The 18,317-nt window shown below is 29.5% G+C and overlaps 1 pseudogene; it reads right to left on the reverse strand.

The window, feature by feature from the left end:
• Positions 1–17,671: 17,671 nt before the first annotated feature.
• On the reverse strand, positions 17,672–17,845 carry LOC121126532 (U1 spliceosomal RNA; annotated as a pseudogene).
• Positions 17,846–18,317: the final 472 nt, after the last annotated feature.

Below are 18,317 nucleotides of genomic sequence, written 5' to 3' on the forward strand. Positions count from 1 at the left end.
TTTAAATTCATACAATTACTCTATAAAAAGGTATGCGTTCCAATGATATTGTTTAGCCACAATTATATATTAAAGCCCCGATGAACACAAAGGGTTATGAATTTAAATGCAAAAGGTCATGAATCATTGCATCAATTTAGCAAAAAAAAAAAAGATCACAAATACATATAGTTCCGACAAAAAAACAAAACAAAAAAAACAATATATCAATATAAAAATAATCTTGTTACCTTTATTGTTTTTTGTAAGAATATGAAGAAAGTATTTTTATTTACTCTTTGTTATCAATTATTTTCCAAAGACACCCTGTGAATTGTTTTTTTTCATCAATATAATTGCATGAATCGCCTACTAGTTTATCAATTGAAACGTAGTTATATAGTTTAATACTAAAACGACAAAGGTATCAAAAATGATACCTTTGTGAATTTGCCAAAAAATATTATCAAACCTCATCAAATATTGTATTTTATAAATCATGTGAACATTACGTCTAGGCGAAGTTTTGGAGTTATATACTTATAAATAATCCCTAAAACAATTTATGCTATACCTACAAACAGCGGAGTTTTTTTTTACCAATTTTTTACTTATTCCAACATAAACTCAGTTATTCACTCCTCTTTTAATATCAATAATTATTGATATAACTTCATAAAATGATGTTCTGTTGAAACAGAGTTAAAAATGACTCTTTTCGAATTCCAGGGTGTTTGACTTCTATTTCTTGAGCAATTAAATATAGATATGTAATATTTTGAAATATTATAAGCTACTTAATTTAGAAATCTTTACAAAAAATCATGGTCCAACATTATGTATTAGCTAAGTAATCAAATTCAAATGTTGAAAGGATTCATAAACAACCATTTGATATTTTTAGTGTTAATACCTCTTAATAGTTTTTGCTACCTTGTTTAATGGAGGAATTATTTATGCATCATTGATTTTTAATTGTGATAGATCGGAATTGATTACTTTTCGTTTTTAGCAGTAATACTTGTGTTGTAACTATGTACATTAATCATAAATAAGGCAAACATTATTTCTTTATTGACGGATTTCTATTTTTTTGAAAATTGGATGAGATCTTGTGTGATACAGGCAGTAAACATAAGGATATGCTATATCACTAGGCGTTGTTCTAATGTATATCTACAATTATTATATTTTTTTTATAAAGTTAAATAATAGTTTAATACTTGATGGACGATAACTCAAAACTAAAAATTCAAATTCAAGCGTAATTCTTCAAAAATAAATACGCTTAGCAGTAAACAACCATATATTTACAACGGGTTATCTTATAATCCATTGTCACCAATAATAAGCAACATTGTTTAATACTTTGTTTAAAAAAATATACAAAATTACATTTCCCGCTCCTAAATCTATATATTAAAGGTGAATGTCAGTAAGTGTACATTTGTCCTTCAATCACAGCCAAATCAACGGATGGACTTTTCTGAAATAATTTTTTATAGGTCTTAAGGCTCTAAAGCAATTATGGTCGCAACTTTGTTGATCTTCAAGGCTATGGAGGCCTATGGAGGCCTTTTTATATTATAATTTAGTACACATCCGTGTGTAACCTGATAGCTAGGGTGCATTTTGAATGTTGGACGGGTTCTTTGATGTTCAGGGAAGCGGCATTGGAATATTTTAACCTACCTCAGGTACCAACAGCTCATGAGGAATGTATTTTATGAATATTAGAAGGGATTCTTGGTGCTTAGAAATTTGACAGTGGTGCAGTTTAGACTACTTTGAGACTCAGTACATTACGTAAACTGTTACTTAGGATTTACAATATAGGATTAGAAGGATTGTTTGGTTCCTAGAAACACAGCGGCGGTAAGGTTTAAACTGTATTCAGCTATAGAAGTCTTTCACCTCTACAATTTGAGAGCTGGGTGGATTTATGGATATTAATGTGCTCAAGGAAGGAAGCATCTACAAGACTTTGAGTTTGGCTTCTGAACCAGAATAAAGTATTTACTTTCTCATCGAGTGGAAAAAGAGTTCCTATATAATGAGTAAATAATAATATACTCATACTCATAAAACCAACAAATTAATAGTTTTCTAAAGATTTTCTAAGAGATTCTACGGTCTGTATGTGTGTTTTATATAAAGTAGAAGATTTCTTAATTTGATTTAATTTTATTAATGTTCTGGGCAACGCGGGGCAGACCTACACTAGTTATTCATTAAATCTTTTAATTTAATCAATTTTTGCAAATTCAATTTTCTTACATCCATTTGTCATAAATGTTCTAAGTTTTTTCCCAGATATACTTTTGTCCATTGAATCAATCATTCATAAATAAAAAATACATATATAGAATACTTATTTCTCCTATACTAGGATGATAGATTACATTTATCCTGATGTAATTACTTTAAAGTATGTGTTTGTTGGATATCCTAGTACAAAAACATTTACTGCTTACAACATCAAATTTATAAAGAGAGATGAAAGAAACATATTTTTTTTGCTTCCTAAAATTTTTTAGATCCCTTATTCCATAGGCCATCATTGGAGATAAGCCTCCTCAAAAATTATGCTCTATTTACTAATTTAATAAACACACAAACTTTACCTTTATACACAAACATAAAAATATACAGTCCAATTGTGATAGAAGAAGAGACAAAACTTCAAAGACCACTAATGAGAAAAATAAAGACTATAATCCCACTTTTCATTCAATAATAACCTTTTTAGTAAATAGTTTTTTATTAAAAACATATTTGATCCGTCAACACAAAAAAAAGTACTACTCTAAATGTAGTCAAAATAGATCGTCAGTATAAAAGAATAAGAAATTGACAACACTTTGAGTTGAAAAAATGTATATATTATTTATAAGAATAACATTATTAATCATTAACTAGGGGCTTTTTTTTTTTGCAATTTTACTCAAGAAAGTCTAACAGAATTAAGAATGTATTAATTCAAATAAAAAATAGTAATGGCTTCGGAGAAAAGGCAATTTCTCGCGTAAAATACAAGGTCAATGTTTTAATTAGATTTGTTTTTATATTCTTAATATTGCTCATAGTTAATTTTTAGTTATATTCATTTATTTAGTGTATTTTTATATATTTTTTTCCTTGGAAATTAATCAATATTAAATGACTTTTAGAGACAATTTCAAAGATATTCCATTTCTAAGGCAAGAGAGTAGAATGCAGTTAAAAAAAGATAATGAACCTGCCATTTCCTAATAGTGTTTCTAAAAATAATAAGGGCATAGGAAGAGTTACTCTCTTGGATACAATAACATCTAGCTATGGATATACAATTAGATGAAGAAAACGGGGGGGGGGCCTTCATTTAACAGATCAGTTGTGCTTCTGCTGTTCAAGCCTGTTGCCTCAAGAAAGCTTGAAAAAATGTATGTATAGGGATCATATTCATAATTTACCAGTCATGTTGAAACAATTTCCATCTCGTTTTGAGAGAAACAGCTAGAAAAGCATAAAAAGAGACAATAGCCTTTGAAATGAGATTATCACCCTTATGGATTCATCGTAATATTTGATCCCATATTTCATTATTATACAGTTAATAATGAAAGGAACCATCTTCCTTAGCGATATAAAAGTAAAAAAAGATGTTCCATTTGTCCAAAAGTAAAAGAAAATAAATTATGTTAAATTTGTTTGTTAAAACTTAAACCGGTAGTTGCATAAATACGCGGACTATTTGTGGCAAATAATTAAATGTGTAATAAAATTCGTATGACGTATTTTTTTTTGAGAATTATATAATAGAGAATTTATTCTGGTATAAAATTTAATATTATTACTGAATATAACCGCCATCAGCTGCTATGACATCCTCGAAGCTCACGCAGAAGGCCTTGCACACATTGATGATGTAATGGTCTTCCATGACTGCCCATTGCTCATTGACGCTGGCCTTCAATGAGTCCGAATTCGGCTGGAGGATAGCACAGGCCTTCTTCTCAATTTGCCACCACACACTGTAGTCAAGGGGATTCAAATCAGGTGATTGAGGTGGCCAAATGTTTTTGTTCCAAAATGGCATATTGGCAGCGAGCCAATCCTGAGTCATTCCAGAGGTATGGCCAGGTCTTTCAGATCTTTTCCCTCCTTGCCAAGCTTCTGGGCCTTGAACACAGTAGTCCTGGGTAGTCCAGTGTCCTTGATTATCTCCTTGACAGACCTACCGGCGCGGAGGAGAGTGGCAACAATATGACGTTTGGCCTCGTCATTTATCGTAAACGACTTTGTTTGATGCGAGTAAGAAAAACAAAAACAAAGCCAAAAGATTTACCAAGTTACTTGGGCTGGATTTTTTTATTTCCTGTCATCGTCAGATCGTTTAAAAATTAGTTTTTTAGACTGTAAAGTCTTAAATATTTAATTTTAGACTGAAAAATATTTAATTAATTTATTATAATTCAATTTTTTTTATTTATCAAAATAACGAATTTACCATTTGGTATTAACGGAACTAATACTTTTCCGTTCTCAGTCAGGTTCATGTTGGTAAAATAATGTTTTCATTACTTAAAAAGGTTATAGGTTTTTATAAAAATCAATACTTACAAGATAATCTTAGTATGACAAATATAATTTTTATAATTAATCAAATTTGATAGTGGTTCGTATTTTCAATTTATAAAGAAATATTGTCAATTTCTAACAATTAACTGATTTTATTAACCCTTCCAAAGCCTCTCAAATCACATTTATAAAATAAGACCAAATTGATAAATTTTATTTGAAAATCCATTTTATATATATACCCACACTTTGTTTGGAAAAAAAATATATCATAAATAATATGTTTATAGTATAATTAAAATGATTTTGAAAATAAACAACCTACTTTCGTAAATTGAGTTATTGGGACTAGTTAATTATACATTTATAGTAATATATATTAACATATACATGTATTGAAAAAAATAATAGAAGTTTTTACGTTTTTCTTAACATAAAACTCTTTTAAATTGTTGAAAAAATTATAAGCAAACCTGAAAATAACTGTTAAAAAAATTCTACTTAATAGTATGTAGAAAGCTACCAAATTGATTAAAAATTAGTGTCATTATTTGGAAATGTACATAATGATTAATTTTTATTTGTAGTGCGTCAATAAAAGTTAATATCGATTAAAAATAAAAAATAGTTTTTACTTTATGTACAGGGTGCAGAAGCTATCATTGCCACAAAAATGATTTTTTTTCAAACGCAATTTTCTTTTCAATCTATTATCAAATTAAATATAATACTAGATTCTAAAAACTTGTAATAAAATCACATCTAGCCTCAATTACAACTTCTCTATAGGATGCCATTTGGTCCCTTGCGGAATTTTTGAATTCCTTTATGATCTGGCAGATAAGTTCGTCTTTGTTGTTTCCAGGGATTTGGTTGGTATGTTATTCGATCTCGTGTCAAAAAAGAAAAAAAAACCAAACAGTTCTTGTAAGTTTTGAACCAAAAATCCTGCAAGATCAAGTCGTCAATATTGTCATGAAGCTATTTGAGATATTTATTGGGAGTGTGACGGGAATTTGAGTACTAATTCCACATACAAAGCCTCCCACTTGCAACCAGGTCTATTCAAGGCTTCTCTTTCGTCTCTAGCACGTCCAGATATGTATTTGTGTTAAACATGAGTCCTTGGTAGATCACACGAGGAGGCATGAACTAGCCTATTGAGCCAACCACTCAAACTTCATGACGTTTGCAAAAGAACTTCGTCCGCATGACAACGGACACATCCATGTAGCAGAAGATCAACCATCTGTTGTTTTGGTTGATGACCGTCTGGTCCTGGTCGCTTTTAATAAAATATGTCAATTTGTCATTATTTTATTGTAATGACCAATTTTTGTTAGTTTCGATTCCAATGTAAAATTCAGTCTTAATTGTTCTGATAAAATACCGTCTTGATTGGAATAATTTAAAATGTGACCAAGACCGATTCTATTGATAAATTGTGGATATATGTTTCAAAATTGTGGACATTGATCAAAATAAGTATAGAAAATGTAACTTAAGGCCAAACGTAAAAATAAATTGGTCTCAGACAGTTTCAACAGAAATGAGTAATCTCTTTTATGTGTTGTTTCACCAGCTGGACTCTTTTAATTTTGAAAAAAATTACAAAACATTATTAGATCTATCTTCTTGTAACATTGCTTCATTCAATTTTTATAAAACTTTTAAGCAATGAAGCTAATTGTTAGCGTTTTTTAACTTGTCTGTTTATTTTGGAGATGTCAACCTGAACATTGTTTTTACATTGCTTCTCTGTTACCATCGTTATTTAAATATTGAGATGTGAAATTCCTTTTCTACTTAATACAAATAAACCCATTTCATAAATTTAAGCAAAATCAGATTGAATATTTATTGTGGCCATAATTTACGTAAAGTAGTCTTCAAGATTTGTTGTGAAGCAGAAATTCAAAGTCCTTTTTGGACGCTATGTAGAATTGAGGGTTGATATTGGAGAAATTCTTGCAATGCCATTGTGTATTTCCTTCCCTCCTTCGTTTAAGCTGCTTGTAGGTGATAATAGATAAGCTGCTCTCTTTCAAAAAAAAGTTTCAAATTATCAGAGATACAAGGTTCATCTTCAATCTGTTTAACATTCCTAATAAATATAATTGACTTATATATGTCTTTAAGTAACTTTAGTTCTTAATCGGTCTAATAAAAAAATACTGTTGGATTGGTCTAATTTGAAATGTAGTTTTGCATAATTCTATAGATAAATTGTTAACAAATTCAAATATGTTATAACATTGTGAACATCTATCCAATTCGGTTAAGAAAAAGTAACATAATGCCGAATCAATTTATTTTTGTCTCTGAGTATCAACCCAAATGGAAAATCACTTCTTTGCATAGTTCCAGAAGCTTGGTTGTAGCAATGTTGGAATTATGTAACCTTAAAGTTCATTTCTACCTTCATGTAGTACTTATTCATAAGATTTTACTTGACTTATAATCAATGATGATATTTTTAAGCATTTTTTTACTCTTTTCCGTTTCGTTTTGTTCTTTTCCGAAACGTTTAAAATTATGTGTGTTATTTAATTTCAAAGGATTAATCTTACTTGACTATTACATACAACTGAACCCATTTCAGTTATTTGTAGTAACTCGAATCTTCAGACAAGGTCTTGCAGATGAACAAGTTTTATTATTCTTATATTATGTAATATATATTGCTACAATGCTCTCACCAGACTCTGGGTCTTATTAGACAATAAATTAATATAACATTTAACATAAAATACTAGCATACAGTGTATAAAAATAATGTTTGAAAATTAATATACATTAAAGTTGAGGTTTGGGAGAATATCTCTAATGATATATATTCTATCTATCAATGGAAAAATAATCGACACAATGACCCAATTCTTATTCAAAAGAACAAGGAGATCTGGATAGCACCTTGGAGGATCCAAGGTACGTAGGAGAAAGCAATGGAAATATAGGAATATTTTTCACGAAACACATTTCGTACCTTTAAGTTTATCGATAGCAGATCGGATCCTAACAGGAAGTTTTGAAATGATAATGATATTAAGAGATGGGAAATATATTCAGTTCAAGTTAGATATCATATGGCGTAGTTCCTTTATATATATATATATATACGAAACTGAGATGAATATTTTTATTTGCTCATAAATTACAGAAAGTAGCCATGAGGGCATGTAATGGAGTTGTAGACTCAACATAGAATTAGGGGCTGACAACAGAATAATTCTTGGCTAAATCCATGTTAATTTCCCCCTTCTCTCCTTTGTCTCAACTGTTTGTAGCTGATCTAATTAAACGTCCTTAGAGATAACCTTTTCTCTTACAATGCATGATTCAAATTGCCAGAGTTACCATGTTTATCTTTGATCTGCCCATGCCCAAAATGCAAAAAAAAAATCATCAATGCTTATTAATGTACGTTAAGATATACGACCTATCTATAAAATTTCATTAGTTTTTTTACAGACGAATGTTCAACAATCTTTTCCAAGCAACACCATTTTTATTGTTCCTATATATATTACCCTATTCGTGCTTATAATATCTTGTATAACTAAGTAATATTTAACTAACCTAAATTTTAGGCTGAAAGAACTAGAAATGTCAGGGGTATATGGGTATAATGAACATATGTGCATGGTATTCTTATTTATATGTTATAAAACTGCCTAGCCTAGATTTTCAATTTTTTTACCTATTCTTCTTTATTTTATACTTTATTTATGTATGTAGATATATACAAAACAAAAAATAACATTATACGAGGAATTGCGCTATAATTACATAAATAGGCATTTAAAGCTAATATTAGACTTAATAACCGAGGTCTACAACCTAAAAACAATTTAACATTACAATACTATAAGTACAAAAATACATAAAACAATCACACACTAAATATTTGAGACATAGTAATCAATCTGTTAGCCTTCTAGATGTAAGCGTTTATACCATTGAACATTTGGATTAAAATAGTGATATACTTAGAAGAAACTGACAGTGTTAATATTTTCATGTAAGGAACAATCACGTCAGTCACCATCTATACATGTTAGTTTCAAAGAAGATAAATTATATATCATGCTACAGAGTACAAAGCTAGTGCTCTTAAGTTTATTTATAGATTTGCTCTCCATATTTTAACTAATTGACTATATGTTATGTATTTAATATGTCCTTTCTGGTTTTTATCTTCCTGTATATTCGTTTATGTATTTAAGTACTGAGTTTTGTGTATTATAAATAGTGTCGTCTTATGTAAATATATTTAGAGTATAGTTAGAATACACAGTGTTACATTATTCCTCCACGTGAATTCTTCTCCTCATTTCTCTCGGTCATCCTGGATCTCTCCTATTATAAATAAGCTTGCGTCTCTCCCTCGTCAAGACGCAACACTATAAGAGCTTTGCTTTTTAAAGAAGCTGAATACATTCATCAATTTTCAAAGAAATATCGCTTTTGTTTTATTGACAAACCAAAATAAATTGGTTTCCTTGAAAGTATTCACATATTATTATTAATTTTCTTTGCGTAGGGGAAAATAAAAAAAATAATGAAACTCAATATGAAAAAAATTGTTTAAAGATTACTGATTTTTAAAAGAGTTCTGATATCAAATGCAAAAATTGTGGATTTTTGTATTTGGATATCGAATACATGATTATTTTGGAAATAAAACAAACTATTTTATAGTTTGTTGTAGCATCACTGTAAAGGTAGGTTTACTTTTAAATTATGTTACTTTTTCATACAAAATACAATATTATAAGAACTGTAGGAAAAAATACTGGAGTAAACATGTATTTAAAAAATCGGATAGCGCAGAGTGATATCGAAAAAACCAATACAAATAGTCATAGCAATAAAACTATTACATATAGTACAACAGATACATAAAACATCCCATCAGTACTAAAGAGTAATAAAAAGTAGCAGGTAAATATCTGATCTAAACGTAGTTTCTGGCGTTCCTCGGAGTTAACCCATATCCTGCAATAATTATATAGTCTAGTTAATAACATTTCTGGGATATTCTTTGAAACTGTCACTAAAGTTTTGTACAAAGTAAGATATTTCTGCTGAAAAAAAAAATGCTTACCCTACTAACGAGAGGCTAATTTTTTACACAACTAATTTCAAAATGAAAAAAAAAACTGTAAAAAAGAACAGAACAGATTAAAATTTGGTTCGGAGCAACCTCAAGGATAACAAAAACGTTTCTAATGGAAATTAAATATGTTGACCTTTTCTTTTAGTTCATTACTTCATGAGGAAATAAATATAGCAGTTAGCAATCAAGATAAAAACTGTATGAATTATTTTGACCTCGGCTACATTAAATCTTAAACACATTGAACATCTCATACCATCAAAGACTATCTGATTACTTTCATCCATGAGACATTTATCAACATACAAATGAACTACCTCGTCATATTCTGACCCTTCTTCGGGCCTAGATCTATGCTACAATTAATAATGGAGGTAAATTCATCAAATTAGATTTGTCTCAACATTAACAAATATAACAAATTAATCATATTTAAACACAAAATATTACATTTTTACTTATAGAGTAGGTTGATATTGTACATAAAAATATGTCGTTGTTTTTTAAAAATATGAACAATAAAGTGTGTTCTTATTATTTTTCAATATAAGGCAAAAACAGAAGAACTAAAGGCTTCCGTTAAAAATAATAAAGTTCAAAATTAATTGGCATAGACAAGTTTTAGTATAAAAAGAACATAATGGAAGGGTGAAACATGGAATCATAGAAATCTAAAAGCGTCGTTTATCCCCTTTTTTTCAACCTGGATCCTATTTCTTCTTTTGTTTTTAAATGATCCTTTAATTTGTCATATTGAGTTACATTAAGTATATTATAGTATTAAAATTATTCTATCTGACCTACGTATTGTGTTTAAAATCCATATCGGTACATAATTGTATGTATCCTTCTCCATAATTTGAATCTTTGCTTAAATCGATATATTGTTTGTTAAAAATTTAAAAATAATTCAATCAGCATTATATTTTTACCTATAACTAGCGATAGTACACAAGTATACTCCTTCTTTTTCATGAAACACTCACGCGTTAGCTACTCACTCAATACTAATATGTTCTCTCCATAAGAATATAATAATAATAACAGTTTGATAAGTTTATAGAATATGATTTGATGAGCCTGAGAGTATTTTAGAGTTTTGCTACACCTTCTCTAATTTCAAATTCCTTTTTTTTTTTTTTTCATTTTACATATAGAACTCCCTGTTTTTTTTAACTAAACGACTTGTAGATTAAAGTCACATTATTCATATTACACTCCAGTATTTTTTTTATACTGTATCGGTCTATGATATACATCAAAGAGTACTATTTTTTATAAAAATAAATTAACTTTAATTTATTAAGATAGATTACACGCAAATACTAATTTGAATGACACTTGTTAGAAAAGTAAACTTAATTTAAAACCATATTTATTTATAAAGTTTAAGATTGATTTGGAATTTTAAAGCTTTGTCTGAGCTTGACCTGTCAAAAAAAGGATAAAAAATAATTATAAGATACCGGGCCGTGCAAAATTATTTACCAATGATGTAAATATACTTTTTAAGGGGTTTTGTGGCAACCAATTTGATTGTTTCGTATTTTTACTGTTAAAATAAACAAAAATCCTTCCTGTGAGAGCGTAACAACTTCCACAAGTGAGACCATGTCCAATCAGGAAACAAAGAAGATCGAAATTGCAGCCCTCCTCCGAGCGGGAGTGCATTATAACAACATTAGGGAACAGGTTGGGACCTCGTTGAAGACAATTTACAACGTTTCCAAGCGCTTGGAGGCTGGGGGTGATCTCAAGCAATCCCCTGGGGTTGGCAGGAAGCCCACTGTCTCAACAAGGCAAGTAAAGGTAGTGTTCAAGAGGACTTCCAACAGGTCCATTGCCGACATGGCCAGAAAGATAGGAACGTCGAGATCAACTGGTTCAAGGGCATTGAAAAGGGCTGGAGGAAAGTCCCTGAGGGGTACTGAACGCCCTCTGCTAACTGAACGTCAGCAAGAAGTCAGACTTGAGCGTGCAAAGAAAATCTTGAATGATATCAAGAGCTCATCAGGACGCATCATCATTTTTTCAGCTTTTACGGTCGATCCTGCTTTCAACAGGCAAAATGACAATGTTGTGAGCTTTGGAGATGTTTGGAGATCCAACAGGAAGGCCATGAAGCCGGTATGGTTCCCTACTGGCTCAAATTAACAGCAAAGGATTATGTGAAGATTCTGGCGTCTAAGGTCCTTCCGTGGATCAAATCCATAGTCGGCAACTATCCTTGGGTTTTTTCAACGAGATGGAGCACCCACCCACGCTTCCAAGAAATCTCAGGAGTATATGTGTTAGACATCAGGAAAATTCTGGAAGAGTTTTAATTCTTTGATTTCGTATTGTTTAGCTGTCGTAAAAAAACGATGGGCAATATCAATCAAAAAATACAGCATATTTTAAAGTTTGTTTGAGAATAAGTAGAAATACCAATTTGTGTATCATGTCATACTGTAAGAGCCAATAACTTGGTATTTTAATTTAATCCATTCAGTTTCCGTAATTTTAATGTCTAATATGCACCACTCTCTGGAAGGTCAATGGTTGCAAATGTAGATAAAATAATGTAAATGGTCGTCCAGACACATTATGTAACTGCACCAAACAAAATATTTTTCTATAAACATTTACCCAAATCGCTATGTTACTTTTGCAGTAATATGCTTACAAAAAAATAATAAACAGAGTTGAAGCATTACCGAAAAGTCAGAGAGTGGCTATATTTTTTGTCTTATATGTCTTCTAAGTCAAAGATCAATTCCATTAATCTCATTAAAAACTATACAGGAAGAGGTGCAAAACTAAGTTCAAACTTTACTGGTGGTGCCAAATTCAAACAAAACATTTTCAGAATGTTTTACAAGCATTAAAAACTTCTAGATTATTGACCATGTTTTCTTACTAACTAAAGAAAAACATATTTTTGAGGAAGGGCAAGTTAACATTAATAATATTGAAAACGTAATTCTTAAAAGAAAGCTAAAATGAATGTTTAGCGTTGTTTGCCATGGTACATAACCATATACAATAATAATCTCATTTCAAAATGCCCATTGTGGTATCGGTAAAATGTATTCAAATATTAAATTATTTTATATAGTGTGTGTCTTTTTTATAAGTTGAACATTTTTATCATACCATAAAAGCAATATTTTGTTCTTGAGGAGGGGGGGTTATGTTGCACCCTAATGTATATGTTTTAGAGAGAGCTGTAACAGTAATCCCGAAAAAACTCATGAAATGTCTTTAAAAGAAAAAAAAACATCCAATTTTAAGCAATTTTTTGTATATACATACAAGTACATACCAAAACAAAGAAAGTAATTGCTTAAGAATATGTTCATAATTATAATTACAAAAGTGCAACTTGATGGAATGTCAGTCATTTTCTTTATGAATGACCAAGTCAAATTTGTGACTAATCGGCTACCATATTGTAACTTATAAATCAAACACAGTGCGTTTACCTACCTACAAATTATGGCTATTATTTAAAATGGCCAAAGATTCCTACAAATACAAGGCAAACTTTCATTTTTCTATTGGGATATTATTTACCTCAATTTTGATACAATCCTTCTTATTCCTTTAAATCCAGAACTTATCGACTATAATCGTCTATATTTAGAACTATTTATTATTAACTAGACCTTCTAAAACCAAACACATAGATCATTATTGTATATTTTATTGCTGGCCCGTCTTTTTTAAATTGGTTACCTGATGAATGAATTATCTTCTTTATAGCTGTGGTAATTATTATTAAGCTCCTTAGTATTGAACTTTCTTTCCTACTAAATTAAATTATATTCAAAAACTGATTCAACATTCTTGTGCCCCTTATTTATTTTTTACTCCCAATGCTCCCTTTCCACAGCTGATTGTACATGATGTAATGAAACTTTATGATAGATAAGCTACTTTATTCTGTAACATTATTTAAATCCCCTGGGTTACAATCCAAATTTTTGGTTTCTTTTTTTTTAACATTCCCTACATAACTTTCATTACTAATAGTAATGGTTTAAATAAATTACAATTGTGTAAAACAATTTTAATACAAAGACATTACTCGTTGAAAATAAACCCCTCAAAATTTGATAATTTTTGACATTTCAATGATATTTTTTCAGGATTGAATAAACACATAAAATATATAATAACATACATATAATTATAATTATAGGTAATTCAACTTTTTCACATACAAGATTTGACTCAAACACATAGTAAGAGTACAAATACTCAGGAACTCAAATCAAAAATGATTGAAAAGTTTTGAAGATACCACTAACTTATTAGAAATTCTTGATCTGATGGTCCTGTACTCTAAAAAAATGAATGAAAGTTAAACACATATTAGTGAACTGACTGGGGCACTATACACCCAAGATTTATAAGTAAACTTTTAAATTCATTATGTTTACACAATATGACCAAAACCTTTCAGAATGCTAATAAAACTTTCAAAAATATAAAAATACAATTCTTCATAATTCTTGTTAATGACTTTGTATATTTCGCCACTTTTAATCGAGATTTTATGAATTTATTGAGTGGCTTAATAAAATCTGCAGACAGAATTTAAAACTTATTAATTAGCATTAGAATTTCAACAAAAACTATAACTACAAATATCTTAGTGTCTAGCTCACTTAATCATCACTCTAACTGCTCCTAGTGGCGATGATACCTTCCACGTAACAGTGGAAGGCTGGACAAACACTAGCATCCAAGTAATGGCTTACAGTGGCTTTGAGGGCATTGATGCTTGGATGACAGACAGTGCACGCCTCTCTTTTAACATGCACTTAAAAGGTGTAGTCGGTGGGGTGGGCATCAGGGGGCTAAAATTGTCAAAAAATAGTTTAAAAGACCTCAAATATTCTTTCAATACTCTTTCAAAATAGTCTTACAACGGAAGACACGGGTTTCTTTTATAACTGGTATCAAAATGTTCCTCTCCACCCCGACCAGGTTTTTTTTTATATTAATGTATTAGTTATTTCCTTATTTAAAAATTGGAGGCACGGATAATTCAAAGAAAAATGTTTTTATTTAACCCACGGTTCTGACTCTGAAAATTGCTTTAGAAAAATCACTTTAATATCAAGCCTATAGGGTTTAATTTAAAATATAAATCAAAAGGAATAAAGTTGTAAAATGCAATTTATTAAAGCTTTTAGTACATATGTCTTTTGTAATATAACTAATGTATGTAAGAAAAGCATTATTTTATATATATATATTTTTTTTTAAATTAAATGCATTTATCCCCATCTTTTTGAAGAGTTTTTTCATTCCTATATCATATTGTTACATGATTTTTTTTTTCATAAAGTAAATACGAAATTAACTTTCTTCAAATAAGTAACATATATATTATATAGTTAAATTAATAAAAATAACATTAATATCTTGGATTACGAACAATATTAGTATTGGATGAATGTTTGAAACAAAAAATGAGCCAATTTATTATTTTTAAACATAAATTCCTTAAAATTCGATGGTGATTGTCAACAACTTGTCTTTAAGTTCAGCAAAATGATTATTTCTCATATAATTAGTGCCAGGGTAAAGTCCAGATACAATGCATAAAATCTTTGAAAATCTTTTAATAATTGTATTTTTATACATATGTATATGTATAAAAATGAAATGAAACACTACTCAGCAAAGATAATGGCATAAAATTATTTATATTTCACTTTAAATAATCTGTCAAAACCGATCCTTGGCCTAAAACATTTTTGCCGAAAGACAATTTGACGTATGTACATTCTGCTAAAAAGACAATTAGCCAACATACTTTTCGTCGAAAGACCATTTGACACATTCGGTTAAAGAACGATATTTCATATATGGTATATAAATGAAGACTTGAACTTTTTATACTGCTAAAAAATATTTGTTATACATTAATTATAGAATTAATAATAACTATATTTAACATAGCCCAGTAGCATATTGTTCAAATTTGGGAGAGTGGAAAAGGATGTTTTTGTGGAGTCATTTTGAGTATTCCAGGCCCTTAAAACTAAAAAAATTTCTTGGATTGACTAAGACAAGAATACTATACTATTTTCTTGCTAAATGTCTCATAACCTACGTTATCATATAATAATGTTATAATATATTAACACTTGAGATGGGGAGAGCAAATAACAGATATTAATGTCTTAGCTGAAGGTAACTAATTATTGCGCTTAAAGCAATACCATAATAAATAAAAAATTGTTTACTTAATTTTGCAAAAATCATTTTATCTTGCATTTGGGTAGATGGTTTTGTGGATTGCTAAAAACACCTTGTTAAATACATAAGATAATTAATTTCACATATAAATATATGTTCTTTGGATTTATAGAATTTTTAGCCAGAATAATAACAGGTCATTTATTATTTACCAATGAGGTCAGATATAGGGGCAATGAATCTCAATCTAAAAATTATAGCCGAAAGACAAAGTAGAATGTTAAACTTTATATGTTCATTAATTATAAAACTTCATCGGAGCCCAATTCTATGTAATTATTTTATCAGTGATGCTAGTAAGGTGCATTTTTGAGCTCCTCCGTTTTCTTTTTCTTGTTTGGAGTTGCAACCTGAAAAGTGAACTTCGTTTTTTATCCCATTCAATGAATGACTTGTTTATAAAAAACAAAAGAAATTATTTGGGTATGCTCAAAATAGAAGAATATTTTCTCTCAGCCTTGTTAAGGAATTATAATTATTAGTCCTTGTCCTCGATCCTCAATACATTGAGGATCGACATTCTTGCCAATATCCATACTTATTTAACTATCTCTCTCTCCCTCGTCAGAGCTGATATAATAAAACGTCATGACAGCGAATCATCTCTCCTTTAAATCATTCTTCAAATTGTCAGGGTTACCTATGTAGTTGTTTTTTAAGTGTCTTCTTTTTTACATGTCCAAATTGCTACCGATTAACGTAACATGTTATTATGCTATTTTTTTATTAAGGCTAATAAACACTAATATTATGGAACAATATAAAATATGTAAGTAGGTAAAATGAGTTGTAAGTAATATTAATAAACATTTTAGTTTAAATTTATGCCCCTCTGAAAGAGTATTTCAGTACATGCTGATACATAGCAATAAAAAAATTCATTCACTTTATAAAACGTGATCATATGTAGTAAAACTTATAAAAAATTATAACGAGTAAAACAATCATAAATAATAAAACTGTAAAAAAAAAAAAAACAACTAGTTGTTAATTCACATTCAAAATCATTACTTCCCAAAAGTTCTATAGGATTTTCTAATTTCTTTTAAACTTTTCAAGTATTGTACTGATATTTTCGGATAGTATCACCAAAGAGAAGGCAGAGTATTACACAGCAGCAGTTATAAAAATTGTTCATAATTCTTCAGCTTCCAGTAAATGATATGCCCATAACTTGTTCGAAATAAGGGATTTAGCATGAGACAAAGCAATATCCAATGCCTTAATATTATCAGAGGAGGTCCTAGTATTTGATATTCGAAACAATATCAACGCTTTTGATAAATTCGATTCAATGTTGACATTCAATGATGTGACTCCCTTTAAGATAAATGGTAGAATGAAAAGTTCTCCCACAGTGATGGTATTGAGTGTAGTAAAGAAATAATTGCCAACTTCCTGTAAAAAAACAATGATAATATTTTTATAAGTTATTGATTAATTAATTTACAAATATGTCGTCAAATATTTTTTTTGTCCTAATTTCCAACGATCAAATGTATTTTAAGCACATTTGAAGCAATTATATGAAAATTTGGGGTTCAGAAAATCCCAGTTCACAGTACATATAAATACTACCTGGTAGTAAGTAAATTTAACTATAAAAACCTCATATATTTAGAACATTTAAAATCGATTTTGGAATATAGTTTTTAAATATATGACAGAAGTATGATTACTAAATTTTTAAAAAAAATGTCAAAAGATAACCTATTGACTGTATCGCTAGCATATAGATGTAAGAAAATATATATGCTTCTGAGAAAAATTATTAATTAAAAATTGCAGATCCCCACTAATATAAACTATGCGATCCAGTTACCCACATTTGGGATAATGGAGGAGGTAAAGCCTACTGAAGTGCAATGAAAGGCCATCATCCCTAAGGAACCCCCTTATTAACCACGTTTAACTTTCTAGCCAAGTAAGTATAGTATAATATATATATTAATTTTACATTTACTTAAACAAAAGTTCAAGAATAAATATAAAAATATTATATTGGTAGTACACAAATGTTTGACTTTTTCATCAACATTGGAACTTTGCAACGTCTTAACTAAAACCATGTCACCTTCCAAAAACGTATTATGAAACTGCGTTTGTATGACGGAGAAATTATAAACAAGAAAGATATACAGATCGATTTTATTTATTCTAGCTTTCATGAGTCACCAGGCTAGAACAGCAGAAGCACGACTGGCCTGTTTTACATAAGCCACTGCACTATCCTTCACTTATTTTCCCTCGATAGACATCTGTTATTGCATCCAATAGAGCAACTCCTCTTATTCCTAGTTGTATTTAAGAACACTATAAGGAAATGGCGGGTGTGCTTCTTAAGACTATTTTTTTAGAGTTCTCTGATTGGAGATGTTTCTTAAAAGGCTCAAGTCCCATTCAA

This window comes from Lepeophtheirus salmonis, chromosome 11 (genome assembly GCF_016086655.4).
Source record: "Lepeophtheirus salmonis chromosome 11, UVic_Lsal_1.4, whole genome shotgun sequence".
In the NCBI taxonomy this organism is placed as follows: Eukaryota; Metazoa; Arthropoda; class Copepoda; order Siphonostomatoida; family Caligidae; genus Lepeophtheirus; species Lepeophtheirus salmonis.